The 15194-nt window shown below is 41.5% G+C and overlaps 1 pseudogene; it reads right to left on the bottom strand.

The window, feature by feature from the left end:
* Nucleotides 1–1429: 1429 nt before the first annotated feature.
* Nucleotides 1430–15194, bottom strand: part of LOC140628564 (centromere protein N-like) — a 54520-nt pseudogene continuing 40755 nt past the window's right edge.

Below are 15194 nucleotides of genomic sequence, written 5' to 3'. Positions count from 1 at the left end.
TTTCCTGTGTTGACAGGTTGTTGTGGGGAAAGAAGACTGAGTATTCTTTCATAGGGAGGCCACCCAACAGGACTGCTTAGTAAGGAAAAAAGACAACAGAAGTGATGCTAATAGCAGGCCTAGGGATTGAGGGGAGTGTCGAAGAGACAAGTCAGAGGAAAGTCACTGCATGTGACAGGGGCATGAAGTCTGAGGTCCCTGAAGAAAAATGAAAATGTTTCCCGGAAGCATCATATCATGTTATTGTCCACATCTCAGAGCCTATATCCACATTACAACTTAGCCAACCATGTCACTGTATGCTCTTCTCTCACTGAGGAGCACATCAGGGGGAAAAGTAGGAGAAACTGGTCACTGGAGAGTAGACTGAGAACAGAAAGACAAGAAGTGTTTGCCTGTTACTGCCGCCACACTCCTATATACACATCCCTTGCAGGATTCCAGTCTACAAACAGGACCCAGCTGGGAATGAAAGATATTCCCCAACATTCAAGAACTGAGGCAAACCTGGATTAATACACAGGAACAGATTTCTTACCACATGGACATGGCAATGGAACATTTGGCTATGTAAGAATAACCAAAAAAACTATTGGATATTCCTGGGCTTTCCTCCAAGCCATGGGCAGAAGTCCTCAAGTTGTTTTTTGGGGAAAAGAACACAAATACAGTTACTTCCGTTATGAACTCATTAACATTATTAGCTCAACAGGAACTCAAAGAAATAGTGATCAAATACAATTCTAATGAAATATGACAACAAAGAAGTCATAGTGAGAACTGCAGGGGAGCCACGCATGCCTGCATTATTGGATAACACAAGCCGGGAGATTCTCAGCTACCCCAAAACATATACTTTTATTATTTTTAAAGGAACATTCAAAATTACAAAAGACATTATCAGAAAATTCCCTACTTCAAAGACCCCTGCATGCCTGGTCAGCAGTGAGATAATCCAGTTTTGTTTATTTTTTTTACCAGTTTTTAAATATCTTTATTCACAATTCAGTATAATACTGGTATGTTTGAATGCTATATGTATGATAAAACAGATTATGAAAAGCATATTTACAGTGAAACCACTATTTTATATAACAGAATCATCTGATATACTATCTCTTACAATAACAACTCAATAGAGTCAACTCTACCCTTTGAATGGACCAATTTTGTGATTCTCCTAGAAAGTTTTGAGTTGAACATAGTTTCTTGCTGCTTCTCTCTCTCTGATCCAAGGCTTAAGAAAATATTCCTAGAAATCAGCAATTAGAACCAGACCTCTCTAGGATTGAAGAGAGACAGGAGTGAGAAAAGGGACATCCTGTCACATTTTAGAGGCCCGCAACTGTTATGCTTTGCAGGATAGTGGGGAGAGGGAATATGCAATGGAGGAGGAAAAATCCCCAACTGAAATGCATATGCAATATGGTCAAGGAGATGCTATGCTTACAAAACCACATTCATCTTCTTTACCTCTAATTTTAAAATAATTCATTCCCTTGTTGGGTATGCAAGTGAGCAATAGGGGAAGCAGTGCATCTGCAGTACCAGCTGGTGCTAAGAATTTCAACACTTTGAGAAGATGCAGGCTAGAGAACTTTATTAGGCACCGGAGGGGTTCTTCTTTCTTGCCAAGATGCCCCCATTTAAGTCAGTTTTGAATTTCATTTTAAGTTTATATTGTACAAATTCTAGTCTTAGTTGAGAATAGTCTCCGAAAGTTTCTTGAGTCACTCCCTGGATTCTCTTACTATTCTGTATTCATGAACAATCCTTGAATCCATGTATATACCCAGCCCAAAGGTTTTGTTTGTTTGTTTTGTAGAGGTGTAATAGACTTGTGAGTTTCAGAGGTCTGATTATACTGTTTAAAAACAATAGCCTTAAGAGAGTCCAGATACCAGCTTCTGAGGTCCATTTTCACAATCTAATGGTGTTGGCTCGCAACTATCAGTGCTTGCCCCAGAAGGGGTAGATTGTTCTTCAGCTCGGAGGAAGAAGTCATATGAAGTTTGGGAATAATACACCACATAAGCAGGTTTATACTGGTGTGGCTTTCCATACTGCATTCCGCAAGCAATTCAAATCCATACTACACTTTCCTCAGCATCTCTGAAGCTGATCATCACATTTTTTAATGCTTCCTAAAGAATTTTTTAAATGATCTTTTAAATTGTTCCATATCAAATAGGTTAATATCTTCACCTGATCCTTCACTCACTTAAAAAATAATCCCAAGCTTGCTGGTGCTGATAAAACCAAGTATAGGGGGAGGAGCAAGATGGCGGAAGAGTAGGGTCTCCAAATCACCTGTCTCCACCAAATTACCTAGAAAACCTTCCAATCATCCTGAAAATCTATGAATTCGGCCTGAGAATTAAAGAGAGAACACCTGGAATGCAACAGTGAGAAGAGTTCGCGCATCTATCAAGGTAGGAAGACGGGGAAAAAGAAGTAAAGAAACAAAGGCCTCCAAGGGGGAGGGGCCCCGCGAGGAGCCGGGCTGAGGCCGGGGCGAGTGTCCCCAGGACAGGAGAGCCCCGTCCCGGAGGAGCAGGAGCTGCACCGACCTTCCCGGGCGGAAAGGGGCTCGTGGGGAGTTGGAGCAGGACCCAGGAGGGCGGGGATGCCCTCGGGTTCCCCGGGACAGTAACAGCAACTGCGCGCCCAGGAGAGTGCGCCGAGCTCCCTAAGGGCTGCAGCGCGCACGGCAGGACCCGGCGGGACCCGGAGCAGCTGAAGGGGCTCGGGCGGCGGCTCCGCGGAGGGGGCTGCGCGGCCCCGGGAGCAGCTCGGGGGGCTCGGGCAGAGGAAGAGGCTCCGTGCGGAGGGGGCTGCGCGGTTCCAGGAGCAGCTCGGAGGGGCTCGGGCGGCAGCTCCGCGGAGGGGGCTGCGCGGCCCGGGAGCGCGAATCCACCAGCGCAGGCTCCGGAGCACAGGGCGCCGGGACACAGCCCAGGATCCCGCCTCCCCCGGGACAGGCAGAGGCCGGGAGGGCCCAGGACAGCAAGGACGCTCCTGCCCCAGCTGAGCAGATCAGCGGCCCCGCCCCAGAGCCTCCAGGCCCTGCAGACCAAGAGCTCCGGAGTTCCTGCGGGGGCTGAATCCAGGTTTCCAGAGCTGCCCCGCCACTGGGGCTGTTCCTCCTGCGGCCTCACGGGGTAAACAACCCCCACTGAGCCCTGCACCAGGCAGGGGCACAGCAGCTCCCCCAACTGCTAACACCTGAGAATCAGCACAACAGGCCCCTCCCCCAGAACACCAGCTAGACTGACAACTTCCAGGAGAAGCCAAGGGACTTAAAGTACACAGAATCAGAAGATACTCCCCGGTGGTTCTTTGTTTGTTTGTTTGTTTTTGTTTTTGTTTTTGTTTTGTTTTGCTTTTTGATTTGTTTCCTTCCCCCACCCCCTTTTTTTCTCCTTTCTTTTTCTTTCTCTTTTTCTTTTTTTTTTTCGTTTTTTTTTCTTTTTCTTCCCTTTTTTTTCTTTCTCTTTTCTTTCCTTCTTTCTCTCCTCTCTTTTTCTCTTTTTCCCAATACAACTTGCTTTTGGCCACTCTGCACTGAGCAAAATGACTAGAAGGAAAACCTCACCTCAAAAGAAAGAATCAGAAACAGTCCTCTCTCCCACAGAGTTACAAAATCTGGATTACAATTCAATGTCAGAAAGCCAATTCAGAAGCACTATTACACAGCTACTGGTGGCTCTAGAAAAAAGTATAAAGGACTCAAGAGACTTCATGACTGCAGAATTTAGAGCTAATCAGGCAGAAATTAAAAATCAATTGAATGAGATGCAATCCAAACTAGAAGTCCTAACGACGAGGGTTAACGAGGTGGAAGAACGAGTGAGTGACCTAGAAGACAAGTTGATAGCAAAGAGGGAAACTGAGGAAAAAAGAGACAAACAATTAAAAGACCATGAAGATAGATTAAGGGAAATAAACGACAGCCTGAGGAAGAAAAACCTACGTTTAATTGGGGTTCCCGAGGGCGCCGAAAGGGACAGAGGGCCAGAATATGTATTTGAACAAATTCTAGCTGAAAACTTTCCTAATCTGGGAAGGGAAACAGGCATTCAGATCCAGGAAATAGAGAGATCCCCCCCTAAAATCAATAAAAACCGTTCAACACCTCGACATTTAATTGTGAAGCTTGCAAATTCCAAAGATAAAGAGAAGATCCTTAAAGCAGCAAGAGACAAGAAATCCCTGACTTTTATGGGGAGGAGTATTAGGGTAACAGCAGACCTCTCCACAGAGACCTGGCAGGCCAGAAAGGGCTGGCAGGATATATTCAGGGTCCTAAATGAGAAGAACATGCAACCAAGAATACTTTATCCAGCAAGGCTCTCATTCAAAATGGAAGGAGAGATAAAGAGCTTCCAAGACAGGCAGCAACTGAAAGAATATGTGACCTCCAAACCAGCTCTGCAAGAAATTTTAAGGGGGCCTCTTAAAATTCCCCTTTAAGAAGAAGTTCAGTGGAACAGTCCACAAAAACAAAGACTGAATAGATATCATGATGACACTAAACTCATATCTCTCAATAGTAACTCTGAATGTGAACGGGCTTAATGACCCCATCAAAATGCGCAGGGTTTCAGACTGGATAAAAAAGCAGGACCCATCTATTTGCTGTCTACAAGAGACTCATTTTAGACAGAAGGACACCTACAGCCTGAAAATAAAAGGTTGGAGAACCATTTACCATTCGAATGGTCCTCAAAAGAAAGCAGGGGTAGCCATCCTTATATCAGATAAACTAAAATTTACCCCAAAGACTGTAGTGAGAGATGAAGAGGGACACTATATCATACTTAAAGGATCTATTCAACAAGAGGACTTAACAATCCTCAATATATATGCTCCGAATGTGGGAGCTGCCAAATATATAAATCAATTATTAACCAAAGTGAAGAAATACTTAGATAATAATACACTTATACTTGGTGACTTCAATCTAGCTCTTTCTATACTCGATAGGTCTTCTAAGCAAAACATCTCCAAAGAAACGAGAGCTTTAAATGATACACTGGACCAGATGGATTTCACAGATATCTACAGAACTTTACATCCAAACTCAACTGAATACACATTCTTCTCAAGCGCACATGGAACTTTCTCCAGAATAGACCACATATTGGGTCACAAATCGGGTCTGAACCGATACCAAAAGATTGGGATTGTCCCCTGCATATTCTCGGACCATAATGCCTTGAAATTAGAACTAAATCACAACAAGAAGTTTGGAAGGACCTCAAACACATGGAGGTTAAGGACCATCCTGCTAAAAGATAAAAGGGTCAACCAGGAAATTAAGGAAGAATTAAAAAGATTCATGGAAACTAATGAGAATGAAGATACAACCGTTCAAAATCTTTGGGATGCAGCAAAAGCAGTCCTAAGGGGGAAATACATCGCAATACAAGCATCCATTCAAAAACTGGAAAGAACTCAAATACAAAAGCTAACCTTACACATAAAGGAGCTAGAGAAAAAACAGCAAATAGATCCTACACCCAAGAGAAGAAGGGAGTTAATAAAGATTCGAGCAGAACTCAACGAAATCGAGACCAGAAGAACTGTGGAACAGATCAACAGAACCAGGAGTTGGTTCTTTGAAAGAATTAACAAGATAGATAAACCATTAGCCAGCCTTATTAAAAAGAAGAGAGAGAAGACTCAAATTAATAAAATCATGAATGAGAAAGGAGAGATCACTACCAACACCAAGGAAATACAAACGATTTTAAAAACATATTATGAACAGCTATACGCCAATAAATTAGGCAATCTAGAAGAAATGGACGCATTCCTGGAAAGCCACAAACTACCAAAACTGGAACAGGAAGAAATAGAAAACCTGAACAGGCCAATAACCAGGGAGGAAATTGAAGCAGTCATCAAAAACCTCCCAAGACACAAGAGTCCAGGGCCAGATGGCTTCCCAGGAGAATTTTATCAAACGTTTAAAGAAGAAATCATACCTATTCTCCTAAAGCTGTTTGGAAAGATAGAAAGAGATGGAGTACTTCCAAATTCGTTCTATGAAGCCAGCATCACCTTAATTCCAAAGCCAGACAAAGATCCCGCCAAAAAGGAGAATTACAGACCAATATCCCTGATGAACATGGATGCAAAAATTCTCAACAAGATACTGGCCAATAGGATCCAACAGTACATTAAGAAAATTATTCACCATGACCAAGTAGGATTTATCCCTGGGACACAAGGCTGGTTCAACACCCGTAAAACAATCAATGTGATTCATCATATCAGCAAGAGAAAAACCAAGAACCATATGATCCTCTCATTGGATGCAGAGAAAGCATTTGACAAAATACAGCATCCATTCCTGATCAAAACTCTTCAGAGTGTAGGGATAGAGGGAACATTCCTCGACATCTTAAAAGCCATCTATGAAAAGCCCACAGCAAATATCATTCTCAATGGGGAAGCACTGGGAGCCTTTCCCCTAAGATCAGGAACAAGACAGGGATGTCCACTCTCACCACTGCTATTCAACATAGTACTGGAAGTCCTAGCCTCAGCAATCAGACAACAAAAAGACATTAAAGGCATTCAAATTGGCAAAGAAGAAGTCAAACTCTCCCTCTTCGCCGATGACATGATACTCTACATAGAAAACCCAAAAGTCTCCACCCCAAGATTGCTAGAACTCATACAGCAATTCGGTAGCGTGGCAGGATACAAAATCAATGCCCAGAAGTCAGTGGCATTTCTATACACAAACAATGAGACTGAAGAAAGAGAAATTAAGGAGTCAATCCCATTTACAATTGCACCCAAAAGCATAAGATACCTAGGAATAAACCTCACCAAAGATGTAAAGGATCTATACCCTCAAAACTATAGAACACTTCTGAAAGAAATTGAGGAAGACACAAAGAGATGGAAAAATATTCCATGCTCATGGATTGGCAGAATTAATATAGTGAAAATGTCAATGTTACCCAGGGCAATATACACGTTTAATGCAATCCCTATCAAAATACCATGGACTTTCTTCAGAGAGTTAGAACAAATAATTTTAAGATTTGTGTGGAATCAGAAAAGACCCCGAATAGCCAGGGGAATTTTAAAAAAGAAAACCATATCTGGGGGCATCACAATGCCAGATTTCAGGTTGTACTACAAAGCTGTGGTCATCAAGACAGTGTGGTACTGGCACAAAAACAGACACATAGATCAGTGGAACAGAATAGAGAATCCAGAAGTGGACCCTGAACTTTATGGGCAACTAATATTCGATAAAGGAGGAAAGACTATCCATTGGAAGAAAGACAGTCTCTTCAATAAATGGTGCTGGGAAAATTGGACATCCACATGCAGAAGAATGAAACTAGACCACTCTCTTTCACCATACACAAAGATAAACTCAAAATGGATGAAAGATCTAAATGTGAGACAAGATTCCATCAAAATCCTAGAGAAGAACACAGGCAACACCCTTTTTGAACTCGGCCATAGTAACTTCTTGCAAGATACATCCACGAAGGCAAAAGAAACAAAAGCAAAAATGAACTATTGGGACTTCATCAAGATAAGAAGCTTTTGCACAGCAAAGGATACAGTCAACAAAACTCAAAGACAACCTACAGAATGGGAGAAGATATTTGCAAATGACATATCAGATAAAGGGCTAGTTTCCAAGATCTATAAAGGACTTATTAAACTCAACACCAAAGAAACAAACAATCCAATCATGAAATGGGCAAAAGACATGAACAGAAATCTCACAGAGGAAGACATAGACATGGCCAACATGCACATGGGAAAATGCTCTGCATCACTTGCCATCAGGGAAATACAAATCAAAACCACAATGAGATACCACCTCACACCAGTGAGAATGGGGAAAATTAACAAGGCAGGAAACAACCAATGTTGGAGAGGATGCGGAGATAAAGGGAACCCTCATACACTGTTGGTGGGAATGTGAACTGGTGCAGCCACTCTGGAAAACTGTGTGGAGGTTCCTCAAACAGTTAAAAATATACCTGCCCTACGACCCAGCAATTGCACTGTTGGGGATTTACCCCAAAGAGACAAATGCAATGAAACGCCAGGACACCTGCACCCCGATGTTTATAGCAGCAATGGCCACGATAGCCAAACTGTGGAAGGAGACTCGGTGTCCAACGAAAGATGAATAGATAAAGAAGATGTGGTTTATGTATACAATGGAATATTACTCAGCTATTAGAAATGACAAATACCCACCATTTGCTTCAACGTGGATGGAACTGGAGGGTATTATGCTGAGTGAAGTAAGCCAGTCGGAGAAGGACAAACATTATATGTTCTCATTCATTTGGGGAATATAAATAATAGTGAAAGGGAATATAAGGGAAGGGGGAAGAAATGTGTGGGAAATATTAGAAAGGGAGACAGAACGTAAAGACTGCTAACTCTGGGAAACGAACTAGGGGTGGTGGAAGGGGAGGAGGGCGGGGGGTGGGAGTGAATGGGTGACGGGCACTGGGGGTTATTCTGTATGTTAGTAAATTGAACACCAATAAAAAATAAATTAAAAAAAATAAAAATAAAAATAAAAATAAAACCAAGTATAAATGATATATAAAAGGGCTGCATCATAAAGACTTGCATTGCTTCTCCTCACAAAACAGAACCAAGTCCTGAACAAGAGATTCCTTTTTCTGCCAGAAGTTTGTGGTCTGCAGGTGATTTTCAGACAAAAAAAAATCCCAGGCTTGGAAGACTGTCATCATTTCAGTCATTGGGATTTTCAAAATGGTTCTCTTGATAAACTCAGCAACAATGTCATCAATCTCTTTGGCATAGCCAACATGGTCAGTCAGGTCTCTTCCTCAGTAGCTGTCCCCTAGAGGTGATCCACTTCTTAAATTACACTCAAGAGCAGTCTTTCTCAGCTCATCTCCTGAAAGGGGATAAACTCACCCATAAACTCATATCAGTCCTCATCTCAATGTGAGAGTTATTTCCACACGCAGTCCACAGGAAATATTAAACATGCAGATGAGACTTCTATGCAGCACAGGGGCTTGTGCTCCATTTTTCTATACAGCTGGAAGCTTTGGCAGTTGTGGGTGCCTTCAAGTCTTGACCAGTGCCTAAAGCCTCTGATTCCCATTAGAGGCAGGATATGGAGGTTAAGGCTCTACCTTAAACAATCCTGTTCTCAAAATCCAGCATATGGAGGTTATCCAGGATATGGAGGTTAAGGCTCTACCTTAAACAATCCTGTTCTCAAAATCCAGCATAACTGGCAGGGCTCCCTCATGTGCCACATAAAACAAATGTCAAAACATTAACTGTATTATACTGAGAAATCAGTAATGTTCTTATATTAATTATTAATCACAAATTCAGCCTACATAATGGTACTAGGATATTGCAAAGAACAACATCATATTTGCTGTTAATGTTTTTGGAGCAATTTATATATTTAAAAAAATCTACACCGATTAAATAATTTTTTAAGCTGCATAATGTTTGGTATATAGTAAGGACATATTGAATTACTATAGCTGAGTTTAAAAATATGAAAAAAGTGGTCCCTTGAGAAATCTACTCAGTACAAAGTCCCTTGCTTACAGGAGGAGATGGATAGGAAATGATCCTTCCACAGAAACAAAGAGGCTTCTAACACAGAGACCTGAAGACAATCACATATGTGATGAGGTCTGTATATACTCTGAAAACTCAGAGAAGAATGAGACAAGGGGACACTGGGTTACACCCACACTGTACCCATCCTTATGTTTCTGGATTTCTCCCAGTTCTCTTCCCCTCTCCCCTTTTATCACTTGTTTCTCTTTTTTTTTTTCTCTACTTTTCCCCATGTCTCCTGCATTCTCATAAATTTTGCTGAGTGATATATATATCATATGTGCTCCCAAGAAAGACCAGGGGGCATATCCACCATCGCTTTCTTCCCTCTTACTAGTAACATCTCCTATTTCAGTCTTTAGGGTCTCACCTATCTTTTTCTAAAAGGGCAATGAAACCATATCAGTCTCCAGATAAAGGGGATTAAGAGTCGCATGGAGTAGATCTGTCAAAATAAACTGAGGAACTAACAGCCCACACCATGTGGGGAAAAGGGCTGGGTAAAATATGGAAACAAATGTCCCTGAGGTAAAACCATCAGCTCACACAAAAGTTGGGATCATACTTCCTATTTGAGAGTCTGGAGGCCAATACATCAGAACCCAAATGGCACAAGGAGTACAAAGGCAGAGAATTGAAAAGGTTGAAGGGTTACATACATTGGTCAGCAGAATTGAATTAATATCCAAAGCTGGAATAAATTCAATAGTCAACAAATAACCAAATATTTTCATGAGGCTTTGAAAATAAAAAAGAGGCTCCCAAAGAATACCAAAAGAATCTATACTCTCCTACACAACAGTTGAGGGGTAAGTTTGAACTGGAGATAATCCAATATGAAATTCTCTTAACCTCAGAACTGGGAGGGATAAGCAAGCCAGTGTCCCTTCTAGTGGCTTCTCTCACTAGATACAGGATGATTGTAGAATGGTCTAGACCCTTTAAACAATTTTGTCTCTAATAGTTCCTTTTTTTCTAATAGTTCCTTAATAAGTGTGGGGACCTCCTTTTACTGTCCCCAACACATCCCAGTATCCTAATTGCTTTACTTACACCCCATGGCTGGAATGGGAAATCTGATAGCTCCTGCTCTTCTACTTATCTTACAACCACTGTTCTAATTGTGGCATTTCCCCATTGGGAAAATTCTTCACAACTCAAAAGAAGAATTACACATACTTAACTCTTCCTAGAATACATTTAGCCATATCAGTTACATCTTGTGTATATAGGCCCAAAAGAGCCTACCCATTAACTCACATCAGTCCATATAGTACAATCTGAGACTGATTTCTACATCAAAAGTAAACTTTTGACTGAACCCATGGAAAATTCCAGGCACCACACTTTTCAGCCCCAGTGTCCCTAGGAGCTGAAAAGCATGACAATTTCAAGTGCCACCAAGCCCCCAAAACACTTTGACCAGTGTGTCAGATATTTAGAGAAGGAGAGGCCAAAACTCTGCCTTTTACCTGTTTATTCTTGAAAACAATAAAGTCTGGGTGGAAAGGTGGTGCTGAGTATGTTATTTAAACATCAATCATAGGGATCCCTGGGTGGCTCAGCGGTTTAGCGTCTGCCTTTGGCCCAGAGTGCACTCCTGGAGTCCCAGGATCGAGTCCCACGTCAGGCTCCCGGCATGGGCTTGCTTCTCCCTCCTCCTGTGTCTCTGCCTCTCTCTCTATGTCTATCATAAATAAATAAATCTTTTTAAAAAAATAAATAAACATCAATCATAATAGTACAGATATTGGAATAGGGTCTAGGTCCTCCTGATCCTCCTCCTCATATGAGCAATGTGGTCATGGCCAAACTAGCTTGTAACACTGGATTTGTCATAGAGAATGGGGTGATTACTCCTCATCCTGTTAACTGGCAGGGTCCCCTCACCTATTAGCCAAGGAGGAACTCTCTATAATATCACTGGATTTTCCCAAATCCATCCTTAGTAACAGTTCTTTGCAACTCAATTTAGGAGCAGATCTTAATACATTTTGACGTAACTGGCTATCCCTAGTCACCAAACACTTTTTCAATGAGGTTGGCTACTGTCCTGCAGGTCCCATTCCATGTGGGAAAATCAACCTGCTGAGTCTCACCTGTATTTTTGCAAAAGGGCTTTGTGACCTTATCAGCCTTCAGGAGAAGGGACTTTAAAATGCAAAAATAGGGGATCCCTGGGTGGCGCAGCGGTTTGGCGCCTGCCTTTGGCCCAGGGCGCGATCCTGGAGACCCGGGATCGAATCCCACGTCGGGCTCCCGGTGCATGGAGCCTGCTTCTCCCTCTGCCTGTGTCTCTGCCTCTCTCTCTCTCTCTCTCTATCATAAACAAATAAAAAATTTAAAAAAATAAAATGCAAAAATAAGCTCCATAAATGGAGAAAACAAACTGGTAGTTGTTAGAGGAGTAGGGAATAGGGAGATAGGTGAAATAGGTGAGGGGATTCAGAGGCACAAACTTCCAGTTATAAATAAGCAAGTCACAGGGATAAAAAGTACAGCATATGTAATATAATTAATAATACTATAATAATTTTGTATGGTGACAGATGACTACACTTATTGTGGTGACCATGTCATACTGTATATAACTGTCAAATCACTATGTTTTATACCTGATTGTCAACTATATTTCAGAAAGAAAGAAAGAAAGAAAGAAAGAAAGAAAGAAAGAAAGAAAGAAAGAAAAAGAAGAAGAAGAAGAAGAAGAAGAAGAAGAAGAAGAAGAAGAAGAAGAAGAAGAAGAAAGGAAGGAAGGAAGGAAGGAAGGAAAGAAAGAAAGAAAGAAAGAAAGAAAGAAAGAAAGAAAGAAAGAAAGAAAGAAAGAAAGAAAGAAAGGAGAAAGGAAAGATAAGGTAAGAAAAAGAAAAGAAAAGAAGAAAGGAGAGGAGAGAAGAGAATTGAATTGATTTCATGGAGTCAATCTGTCAAAATCAGGTTAGACAAATTCCCATCTAGTGTTGCCTCTTATTAAGAGACAACTTTTACAGCAGTTTTGTAGTAGATACAACTGTTCTCTCAGGAACACAAAACACTGGAGTACATAAAAGACAGAGGTTTTTCTTTGCCTGCCTGTGGGATTCTGTGTGTGAAATCACTGTGCCCTCAATTTAGTTGGAAATTTTAACTCTCCCTTCTGATGGGCATCCAAGGCTATACAGAATGGCACCTTCTACTTGTCAATCAGTAACCTATTATTAATAGTGAAAGCTTTGGACATTGGAAAACTTTTTGAGACAATATAAATATTCAAAATTTTAAAACAGCACATTTCAAAATCAGTTTAGAGAGCTATAATATATATATCTTATATATTATATAATATATAACTATAATAGTTATAGGTATCTTGATGACACAATAACTTTTCATTTTTTACTTTTTCACTACAACTTCTCCTAGCTGCATTCAGACACACTTTTCAGAAACAAAACCATAGCTATCTTTTCACAGACACTATAACACAAGCTTCCAACAGCATATTTAACTTTCCCCAACTGGAAGCCCAGGGAAAAGAGGAGAGAGAACACAGGGGTAGCAAATGACACCAGTAAGCACAGGTTGTTCATAATTTTGTCCATTCCATGGTATAAGGACCTTTTTATCAACAACTAGGCACCAAGTAGCTAATTGTAATCTTACCTCTTGCTACCTAACCTGCCAAGCTTTTTTCAACAAGTAACATACATTATTGAATGCAAAAAAATCTATCGTACTATCAACCCAGCCCCCAGCCCACACACCTTGGAAGAGGCTGACAGTAGAAGGTCCCTTATGTACTCCACTCACTCCCCTTGTAGATATGGCTGCCAGGAGATCTCTATATCTCATAACCTGGCCTGTACTGCTCTACTTATCTGGGGAAGTCTTTAGGCCTCCTAACCCACCCTTGCTGTAAGACCAGGTCAGGAAAGCTTCAGGTCATCCAGTGACTCAGCCAGGGTACTCCGAGCTACCATGCATCCCAGATGCTTTATCCATACTAAAATGGAATATATTATCCCTTAGTCCGGGGACTCTATTGTCCTTTTCATCCACCACTTACCATGAGCTAACATGCTAGGAAACCTAATTAGGCACTAGCCTAGCCTTTTATATCTAAAAGGTGTGGGCACTGTAACTTTACTAGCCATAAATTCAGTGCCAAATTTGTCACTGAAAGCACAGAGATATGCAGGGCCAAGGAAAAGGCTTAACTTATTTAACACTTAAAAAATACAAAAAGTTGAGGCACTTGGGTGGCTCAGTCAGTTAAACATCCAACTTCTGATTTTGGCTCAGGTCATGATTTCAGGGTCATGTGATTGAACCCCACATCACACTCCAGGCTGGGCGTGGAGCCTGCTTAGGATTCTCTCTTGCCCTCTCCCTCTACCCCTCCTACCAACCCCATTCACACTCTCGCTCTAAAAACAAAAAAGTAAAAAAAAAATACAAAAAGCCCTTTTATATTTTGACACTTTAATACTTAAAAGCATAGCAAAAATAAGAATGAGGCAAAAGGGTCAGCTCCCTGTGATTCTTGTCTCACCCATCAAAAGGACATCATAACAAAGAGCAGCAAAGGGTTTCACTTCAAGCTGTAGGAGACCCCACTATGGATTTCTAGACTGTAGCTACATGGTTTGCTATTCTGCAGCTCTATACTTAAGTGAGGGAAGGGCAGAAATCCCCATATCCTAACAAACCTTGCAAGGCATAAATACAGTACCTCATGAGGGGTGAGGCCTGGAATAGCTGGCCCATGGGCAGCATTTCAGAAGGATTCACTCATGTTGTCTGGACTTAGAGCAGCACAGGACCTAGTGCATGACTTAAGTGAAAGAAAAGCTAGGGTTGAAGCTGTCACATCCAGTGAGAACAAAATGAGGCTGTTGTGGAAGGAAACTACACTTCTACTAGCTACAGAAGAAACAGTGTCTTTCCTAAGATTGACATGGGCACTCTGAAAAAGACTAAATAGACATTTCCTTGACTTTCATGGAGGACAAAAATTACTTCACCCTGTGTTGTTGACTATAGCACTGACAGCTTCAGAAAACTTTTATATGCTAGAGTTAGTGGGACACCAGCACTGGTGTATGATACATGCAAATGAGTCAAGAATCTAGGGCTGTAAACACATGGGCAAAAGATACAATCAACAGACTTTTTTTAAAAAAAGATTTTACTTATTTATTTATTTGACAGAGAGAGAGAGGACAAGCAGGCAGAGTGACAGGCAGAGGGAGAGGGAGAAACAGGCTCCCCGCTGAGCAGGGAGCTCTACATGGGGTTCTATCCCAGGACCTTGGGTTCATGACCTGAGCCAAAGGCAGACACTTCACTGACTGAGCCACCCAAGCGCTCCTACAATGAACAGACTTGATTGTAAGTGAACTGCACTTTTATCACACAGAGAGAAAGTTCTGTGTTTTCCATGGTTGACATGAGAACCCAATACAATTAAGTATACTCAGGTTTTCTTCATAGGAAAGCATAGAGGAGCACTAGGGGAGTAGATGAGCACAACAGAAGTGTGAGACTAAAGAATTAAAGAGCTAGGAGGGACTCCAGCAGCGGTTGGGGAAAAAGGC

Source organism: Canis lupus, chromosome X, assembly GCF_048164855.1.
Source record: "Canis lupus baileyi chromosome X, mCanLup2.hap1, whole genome shotgun sequence".
Lineage (NCBI taxonomy): Eukaryota > Metazoa > Chordata > Mammalia > Carnivora > Canidae > Canis > Canis lupus.
This window is presented reverse-complemented; position numbering and strand designations above follow the sequence as displayed.